Below are 10,066 nucleotides of genomic sequence, written 5' to 3'. Positions count from 1 at the left end.
GGATTTGGGGATTTGTTTACATTTTAACATCTATAATTCCAAAAATTGCCATTCTCTTTCATTGCTATTTGCCGTTCTGCAACTATTCCTTTCTTTCTTCGATTTGAAAGGCCATTTCAGGTCTACTTCAGCACCTGTCTTTGCAGGATAGAGCATTTACCACTTGGCCATGCAAACCGTTGTGCCAGGGTGGCACAAGGCTGGGGATAAGCGGTCGGGGATGGTAAAGGGGTTGTACCTTAAGCCACTGCTGCTATTAAAAACTGATTCACGAAACACAACCCGGGGAGAGGGAGGTGGGAAAACAAGCAGGGGGATGAAGATGAATGACATGGGGGAAGAAATTCTTAAATCAGCATTGCCACGGGAAAAATTGTATTTTTATGCATTTCTACTGTATCCTTTGTGTTCTCAGGCTCTTGAACTTTGGATGTGAAGAGCTGAACAAGCCTATTTGCTATTCAGTACCTTTTTGTGCTTTTCTGTGATTCTCTGAATATATTCATCTTGTACATGCATATGTAAAAATCTGTTATTTTAGTTATTGTTTTCCTTTCCGACCTAAAGCTTGTATTCCTACTAGTAAAGACTTGCTGGAGACTAAGTAGGCATTGTTTAAACACTTCCTGTCTAGCTCTGCTGGGATACTTCAATCTGTCTTGCTAAAGAGAAAAAAAAGATTAATCATTCTTGGCTTTTTTTTTTTAGAATACTTGATTCTGACAGTGAAAGCAATTTGTGTGGCTTAACTGTGATGCAGACACTTTCCTCCTGTTGTTTGAGTCATACTATCTTATTTTATCCAAGTTCTTAGAAATAACTCTCTGAAAGGTCAATCTTAGTTTAGTAATTGGGATTTTGGGGGTTTGGTAGGAACAATCTAGTTCCAAATAATTAACCTGGACAGCATGTCATTCAAGGAAGAAAAAAATAACTCCCCCATTTCTCTGCTTTCCTCTTAGATCTCTGCACGGGTTACCAAGCCCTCGGGTCTCGGTGTGCAGTCATACAGTGTGTCTGCTCACCTGTTTACGCCTCCCGAGAGGCGAGGAACGAGCAGAACGTGTCTGAATTCCTTCTGCGCAGGATAGCTGAGCTGGGGGTAATAATTTACTGCAGATACAGACCGACAATAAATTAGTACGCCCCCAAGAGTCTGGAAGAAACAGAGGAGGAGCAGTGACTCATTTCTGAGTCATAGAGCCTCCCCGGATTTATCCTGGGATGATGTACTGTACGCACCACTCCTTGATCTAGTCTGTCTCGAAAGGACAACCGAGCCCTCAACAGCCCTGAATATAATTGTGGAAAAATAAATGCTAGCAGCAATCATTCCTTGGCAGCAGCAGACTGTTATGTTTTGTAAGATCTTCCCTGTATCAGGTCAGTATTTTGATAAGAAATGGTGAAAAAAATGGAGGGCAGATGGGTTTGGCTGAACAGGCAGTCTGCAATGAGAAGTTGTCAGATCACCCCTCTGCAGCCCTTGGCACGAGTTAGGGGAGCTGCTCTGGGGGTGTATTAGGGATCAGTCAGAGATCCCTACATTGTTAAAGTGGTGGGCAGCCATGCAGCAGCAGAGACAAGGCTTATTGTGCTGCTTCTTTCTCCTCGGTTTCTCCTAAGGGTTCTTTCTGCTGAGAACCTTTTCACTGTTTAGCATTGTTTGATGCCTGAGGCTGCATCCGTCTCCCACCCAGCCCCAATCCCCGTGGCTGCCCGCCGTGCGTGTGCTCGGGGACCTGCCCTTCTCAGCCCTGATTCCTAACACGGCAGGGGAGGATGGAGGTTTCAGACCTCTGGCACAAACAAGGCATTCTGTAATCAAAACCATCTGCGTTTATATGGGTCCTTTTGAATTGGGTGGAAACCACCACTTGAGAATACCAGTCGTACCAGAAGCTTTCTCAGTCAAATAAAACTCATGTAAGGGATTTGTACCAGCCCTGTACTCGTTTGTGGGGTGTACGAGACGACAGGAGCAGAGATATCTGGAAAGCCCTGCAGTGTTCTGTGGCTGGGGCTCCGGTGTAATTACAGCAACCTCAGAACCTTGTACGGCACAGCATATAGGAATCGTAAAGCTTCTTTAAAGTCACGGTCCCTGTTCTTTGCCAAAGCACAAGAATAGAGCAGCTGAAAATCTGGAGTTTAGACTTTGACAAAACCTGTTCTGAGGCAGGAGCAGTTCTAATTCCTCATAACCTTGTCAGGACTGCTTACACCATATTTCCATCCTGGAGCTGTGGCTGCATTTGTCTTACCAGGCACCAAAATCAAGGTTTGAACCCCTCTTTAGAAAGTATTTTGGTTGAAGGCACTTCAATCTCTTTGCAGTGCTGACTACTCCTAGCTGGCAGAATAGCTGTGCTAGTCGGACTGTGGAGTGTTGGTCGTTAATTTTCACAGATTTTTCTTTTTACAGATCACAAGTATACAAAGACTTTGTGTGCGATTTGATGAGCAATCTAAAAGGAGGAGGTTGTATTCCCTCTTTCTTCTGCTTTTCCTTTAGTCCAAGCCTTACGGTTCCGCTTCCACTCTACTATTCAAAGTATAGCACTCATTAGACCTTTTGGTGAGCTGATTTAACTCCCCATCTGGCAAGAAACTTAGCTTTGCAAGATAAAAAGTGTGCTTTCTGCTTGGTTAGCAGTTGGAGGGGCCCAACAAGCATCAGAGCCAGCACATGATAAGCTTCGGGAATGCATGGCTGTGAGGAGGAGGAATGGTTCCTCCCCCTGTAAGGATTAGAGAGCTATCAGTTCAGCTCGCTCCATCTCATGTAACTTCACCCTGAACCTCCCACCATGTTCCAAATTTGAACAGTCAGCAGGTTAGGAAAAAGTGAACAGGCTTTCAAACTCGGACGCTGGTGCAGGACGAGGGGACCGGCAAGCTAAAAACAACCACAGAAACTCAACTGATGGTGCAAACGGGACAGGAGAGTTCTTATTTCTCCTTGTCTGTCTAACAGACCTCTTTGGGCTTATTATATCTATTTCCTTGTGAAAGTTTCGTGAATAATGTATCTTAAGTACATTAAATGTCAGATATTTCGACAGGGGTCTGTCTTAATGACAGTTCTGTTTTAAACATGATGAATGTCCACTGTAAAAAATTAATTTTCCTTCTTCCTTTTAACTGAGATAGGTATTGACAACAGTCTCAGAAGGTGAAGCCTTCACTCACTAAATGATCAGAAACATTAAAAATGTATGTAAAGAAATAAATTTCCCTTATTCCTATTTCTTTTGCACACATCAACGATGGCATACAATGAGAGGTTTGGGTTAAAGATTAGTGCTAAGTTTGATTTGGGTTAAAGATTAGTGCTAAGTTTGATTTGAGAAGATCTAATGAACTAACTGTAATAGACACCGTGCTGAACCGTACAGCAGCACCAGTAGGGAATATACCTGGACAGACATGCAGAATTCATTAGAAACATCATTGCACAAGATGGAATATTTATTTCTGTGACTTCTCTACCTTTCTGCCAGATGGAGTCCTGTTTCCTGAGCAATTCTTGCTTCCTGCTGCCTGAGCAGCAGTCCTCATTGGAGATGCAGGGGCGGTTCTAATCGTCCTAACACCGCTGGGCAGCAACAAGCTCTTGGAAACAATACAAGGATGTAACTCGACATTATATATATATATATATATATTCAAATAATTTTATTAAGCACAGTTAGGAAGCTTGGCTGCTGTTTTTTTTTAAATAACTGGATCCAAAATAAGTTGCTACACCTATAAAAATAGCAGTTACAGACAGACCTCCAGCTCAGAATGTTATTCACAACATTAGACTTGGGATCAATATCTGTGAGAGAGCGTTGCTAGAAATAGTCATGCCATGGTAAGCGTACACGGCATTTGCTTCCTGCTCGCTCAGAACAGTTCATGCTCCAGTCATTGTGCAAAGTTTCTCCTGGATTTTGTCTTCAAGTACGTATGGAAGAAGCAAAGCCACTCGACTCAATGGAGAACAAAAAAATCCTCCACGTTCTTAGAGGGCATAGCAGTGTCACGTACTCACTGAAAGGAAATGGCCGCTAACTCTGCCTTTGCCTTATGAGGTTGTATTTTCATTCCAAGAAGACTTGCATTTAGGCAACTATAAATTAGCAGATTAGAAACAGGAGGAAAGCTTCACCTGCGGACATGTTCCGCAGTACGTGGGGGGTTTATTGTAACTCAACAAACTGGTCCTCCAGACGCAAATCTCTTTTTGAACTCAACTGTGAAGTCTGGATCTGGATCTGTTGCTGCCACCTGGTGTCTAGGTGATGCTTTAGGCTGGCCCAAACCAGCAGGTGAGGGCCATCCCTGGCCACTGGGCTGTTGCCATCCCATATCGTATAAGGGCCTGGGCTAAGAGGACCGGGGACAGAATGGGCTTGTAAGCCTAGCTGCACCTAAGGATCAGCTGGGTTATCTCCAGCTCCACAAAAAGCTGATTCCATCTACCACGCTGTCTGCAGCGGCCAGTGAGGAGCAACCTGGGTTGTGAACGTCCTCGGCACTAGCTCTAGTAGGGGGAACTGGGATTCTTCTGTCTGGAGCAACCTGGCGAATTCTCATTTCATCTTCATCTTCCCAGCAGCAGCAGGCAGAAGAGTGGCCCTGGAGGCAGGACGATCCTCACGGAGGGGTCCAGGGCTTTAGGATGGGTAAATGCCAGAGTCAAAAGACATCTTTCAGGAAGCAGAACCGGAGGACTTCACGGTAGCTTTCCATGCATAAAATCGGCTGCACAAAGGGAGCAGGAGAAGAGAGACCCGGGCTCTGAAGGGTGGGACAGTTTGGCCGAGCTGGCTCTGCTGCCATTGCGCTCAGCTGCATCGCAGGGTGGCTGCGCTGGAGGGGCATTGCCTTTGACGACAGCGATCGATTACGCAGCCCTCCTGCTCTTTCTTGTGTCGGAATGTGGTATCGGTAAAACCGTTTGTGGAGCCACGCTGTGAATTAGGTTAGAAGTGCTAAAATAACTAACGCCCACCGCCCCCCTGTTTATTTTTAACGTGGATGAATTCCTCATCCAGTTCACCCCGCAAAAACACTTGTACAAGAATTTGCACAGCCTCTTGATGAACCGGAAGGGAAATCAGTCCAGCTGGAGAAACAAAAATCTACATCCCCGTTCCAACAAAAAAATCATCTCCCAGCCAGATCAGTTCCTCAGTCTGTGCTGTGCCGTGCTGTGCGGAGACAGGACAAAGCACCCCTGGGAGTTACTCTTGAAGCAACCCAGCCTTTGAATGTGAGACACTCTAAGGCTACACCTGGAAACAATTTCCTCTCCACCTCTTTTTCTTTCTTCCTTTCCTTCTCTGCAGCATGGCTTTTAGCTTGGTTTCACTGTACAGCACGGCTTTACCAGCATGGAGCGGGGCTATTCGTATGCCCAGGGCTGGGGGGAAGAGAGGCTGCCTGAGCTGATGCTGCTGCCGACAGCAGTGTCCAGAACTGGGGCCAAGGAATCAGGTAAAATGCTTTCTGTCTGCCTATGCCAAGCAGTGCCTTTTGCTATTCTCCAAATATTTACGTCTTTGCAAAATACATAAACATTTCAACAGTGGTCTCTGTAGCAATTATTTCCAGCACTTAATGTGAAGCTGCTGTTTCCATGCTCCTAAACCTCCTTCAACGTGACTAATTCACACTGGGTGAGCTCCTGACTTGCCTAACCAGAGGCACGTAGCCCCATAATACGAGAAACAAACTCAGACAGAGCAGTGACGGGAAGTGGTGACGGGGACAGCTGCGCTGCTGCGTGTTTGCATACCTGCAATTGAAGTTTACGTCTCCTTATTTCTCTTTTTCCTTTCTTTTTTCCTTCTTCCTCCTTTTCCACAGTGGTTAACGTTAAGAATTTGAGGCTTAAAAGGTGCCTGTCTCTGAACTTTCCAAAAGTAACAAAAATGCAGGAGAAGTTTGGAGAGTTAATGTTAAATCTCAATTCAGCTGGTTATATTACAGTTCCGTGTTTCCTCTACTATTTACTAATAATTTACACGTTTAGTGTATCTTCTCATCTTAAAATGCTGAACTGCTCACTGACCTACACTAGCAAACACCCCGTCACATAAGAATTTTCCCAGTTAGGATGAGTAATTGAGGAGCTGAACTAATCAACGTTGTGTGGTCTGTGGCAGCCAGGAGATAAAATTCCCGAGTCCCCGTTACTTCTTTTACTTTCTGCAAAAAGCCTTCCTTTTATATTTTTAGAGCTTAGAGGATGGCATGTGCATAGCAAGTTACATCTAAATAGCACGCTCTCCAAAAAGTTTGCTATTTTCTTAATGTTCATGAATATTTCAGGAACTCGTGCTAAGAGGTTTCAGTGCATTCCAGGACAATGATTTCAGGTTTCTGTTTTGCCTTAAGAGGAAACGTGGCTTACTGTGACACATTCTACATGGTTTGCATTATTCTTTTAGACAGGGTTTATTACTGTTACAGAATCAGATGTCCTGAAAATATACTACCTTTTTATTTTTGTAAGAAGGAGTGTATGTTCTTACAACTTTCTCCCTGTTTTTCCATTCTTGTCATCAGTCCTTGACACGAGATGGGCATCATTTTTGGCTGTTGTGAGAGCAGAGTTCCCTCCAGAAATTCATGCATTCTCTTAAGTCATGAGCAACACCGGAGTTAAAGAATAGAGTTGACTTTTCTTACCCTTTCAGCTCATTGTTTGCCATTGCTTGAACGGGTGAATACACTTGGATAAAATCTTGCAGTGACAGCAGTGCACAAGATAACCAAATTAGTCTTTGCCAGCTGAAATGTCTGTGATTCCATTGTAGAATAACTACAGTGATTTGCATGAGCATATATTATAGCATTTGGGAAACGTTAGCTTAATTGCAGTACAAGTTACATTTAAATGTATCATTTCATTAGTAATCTGCTTCCTTTGCTTATATTGATGCATTTTGAATATACCGTAAGACCTCTTAAAAATAATACTCTGTTTAACAAATACATTTGCTCCCTACAAGGTATGTGTTCTCAGAAAACTGAATGAGCACTTAAATAACATATAAACTCCATGTCAGAGTTCAAGATCCATGCTTATACCAGTTACTCTTACTTTAAAGAAAAGCCTGATAGCAAACTAAGGAAATTATTCTAATTTAAAAAAACAGAACGTGAGAAAAGCCAATATTAAAAAGTATCTGGGTCATTCCTTCTTGTAGTTAAAGCAGAGAACTCGAAGAACGCTGAGAGACAAGCTCTAGCTAATCTCTCTATCGTAATGTAACATGAACTTGCCTTACAGCTGGTTTAGGTGGGTTTGCACAAAAATACAGCACCGTTAATTGGGGCAGCTGAGATGCAGTCATTTTGCCAACTTTGCACTTGGGAGCAGAAAGGCAGAGGCCTGACTAATAACCCAAACTGCTGTGCGTGAATGCGAATCATTGCATTAAGATTAGAGACATCAGATGAGTTTTCCCTTAAGTTAGCCATCTCTTCCATTAACTGTTTTAGCCTCTGAGTAAAACGAGGATGGCACGATTCAGTGCTACAAAGTCCTTTGACCGCAGTAAATGTTGTTGTTATTTAGCTCAGTTCAACGATGCTAGAATAGCCAGCGGCACAGGGACAGCAACTTACTGCTCCAGCTACAAGGCACTTCCCTGCGCAGGGACATAGAGCCGTCACTCCTAATTACAGGTGGATTAATCGTGACAACTGAGGCAGCTGGTGCTGCCAGCTGCCCTCTTCTGCCATGGGTCACCTCCTCGCAGGTTTGGGATCTGGCTGTGCTTCTTGGCCACCTCCATTCACAGCCCAAGATAGCGATGTAATTTGCAATCAGTGACGGTTAACAGAAATGTGCTGGGTTGTGAACTGGGACAGCTGCGGAGCAGAAGGTTCCTTGACTGGGATGTGTAGCTACAGGGGTGGAAGCCTCCAAGGAACACGGCTCACAGCAGTAACTGCTTCAGCCACCCCACCTCTAATCATCTGCTCTTGGAATAAAAGCCTGCACTTGGACTCAGATGGAAAATAGGATTAACAAGAAAACCATTTTTCCTTCTAAATTTTCCCCTGTATAATACACACACTTATTTAAGAGGACAATAAAACCTATCTTGCTAACTCTAATTCAGTCCTTAGTCTGTGGGGCAGCTTGCCTTGATTACATTGTACTAAATTACTCATCTTGGATATATGCTTCTCTTTATTTTCTCTGCCAAGAGCAAAAATATGATATTATTTGGCAAGAGGAATGTGTATCTAAAATGTCAAATTACAGCTCATAACTATTACGGGATAGTTTTGGCGATAGCCCTTTGTGATTGTTCCAAAACAGATGTCTCTTTCTAGGAGATCCTTAAAACTAATACATGCTTTATGTTCGGTTTTAGGTGGTATTTTGAGAATGTCTCACAAGGACACTAGCTGGGTGCATATATTACTTTAGTTTAGCTTTAAATTTTTAATTTTTCAAGACTTCCCAGTATTGGAATTGTATTAACGGATTATTCTGTATGTACACACAGTGCAAACATTGAGAATTGCAGATCTTTTTTTACAATAACCAATACAGCTAACCTATGAAACTGCATGTTATTTAATGTAACAGAAGAATCAAATGATAAAGCTAGTTCATATTTGTCAACTTTTTCATCGATGTTACAGGACTGTTACCACTGGAACTTGATTAAATCTCTTGTGCTTCTGCCATCTTAATTAACTAATATCAGCTTTTACTAAAATTGAATTAAGGCATGTGGCTTGGTGTTACAGTTCTGAAGCAGGTACCACCATTACAAACGCTCAGCCTGTGTGCATTTGTTCACTTCTCATGGGACTACGAAAAATGGCTTTTGTTTAAATTTAGCTGCATCTGCTAATTCGGTCTCCAGCGCTAAACTTAGAATGGATTGGATTCATGGGAATATAAAGGCTCAACAGAGAAATGGTAAAAGGCTGTCAAAAAAACCTCTGGAATTCATTCTTTGTGTTCTGAACACTGATGGGAGCGACTGAACCATGAAGATTTTACTATAAACAATTGTAGAATTCAGCTAGCAGAAGGGATTTACTTTTGCTAATCTTTATTGTCCTAAGATAGCATACCAGACATCATTTTTAATATTGAAGTATCCGTATCTATTAGTAATACAACTTTGCTTGCTTTTGAGAAGGTTACAAAGCTGGGGAAGGGCAGTCTCCCAGGACGGATGTCCGCTTGAAGCCGTTCTGGATATAGCCGCCTACTTGGATATACAATTCCTTGGAGACCCTTAACCCAACGGCGCCATGTTTGAGCTGGTATCGACGACGTCCATCACTGGAGCGGATGAAGACATAGACACACGTAGGTAGAGAAATGCCAGACTGGAAGGGTCTTCGTAAAGGAAAGCCATGGTATTACGGTAGATGCCAGAAGTGACAAGTTTTGGATAGGGTTTGATGTGGAGGTTCAACACAAGGTGAGAAGCCCTATGAGAGGTGGAGCGACCATGAAGCCATCACAGAAGTTTGATGCGATGTGGGAGATTCAGTCTGAGGGATGGTGGCTGAGGAAAGGCCCAGCTATAGAGGGAGTCCTAAGAGAGACTAAAAGAGCAGAGCTCCGAGCTTGCATTTTCCTGAGGACTGAGAAGAGGCAAGAAGTGGCAAAATGGTCCATGGGAAAGTTGTGAGAGGCTGAGCACAACTGAAGCTGAGCACAACTTTGGCTGACGATGCATCGTCCGCTGCGCACTGATCACACGAACTTACACTTGTCAAAAACATCAGGGATGTTGAATTGATACAACGCGTTTAGACCAGGCCAGCGTGGTATATTGTCAGCCCTCAACTGTGGATTAGCAAAACCTTCCGAGTGACCCAAGTTGTGTGGCTTCTGAACTGTGGCTTTTTTAAAATGGATTTTGTAGGGGTGGGAGGTAGTCATGTGTGTGGGGGGGGCGTTAGGAATGTTTTTGATGAGAGAAATCTTTTGGGCCTCCGGATGATTACTCCATCAATCAAATAGAAGGATTCGAGTAGAGCTGTACTTACTGCCAGATGATCATTATGTTATGGAAGAGGTTTGGAT

At 43.4% G+C, this 10,066-nt stretch overlaps 1 long non-coding RNA gene across 1 annotated transcript; it reads left to right on the top strand.

Annotated features, from left to right (window-relative positions):
- Positions 1–815: 815 nt before the first annotated feature.
- Positions 816–9,225, top strand: LOC142412968 (uncharacterized). Its single transcript, XR_012776652.1, has 5 exons — positions 816–1,383; positions 2,426–2,481; positions 4,604–4,673; positions 5,046–5,487; positions 9,168–9,225. It is a non-coding gene; the product is annotated as an uncharacterized LOC142412968 (long non-coding RNA).
- Positions 9,226–10,066: the final 841 nt, after the last annotated feature.

This window comes from Mycteria americana, chromosome 7 (genome assembly GCF_035582795.1).
Source record: "Mycteria americana isolate JAX WOST 10 ecotype Jacksonville Zoo and Gardens chromosome 7, USCA_MyAme_1.0, whole genome shotgun sequence".
Taxonomy (NCBI): domain Eukaryota; kingdom Metazoa; phylum Chordata; class Aves; order Ciconiiformes; family Ciconiidae; genus Mycteria; species Mycteria americana.
This window is presented reverse-complemented; position numbering and strand designations above follow the sequence as displayed.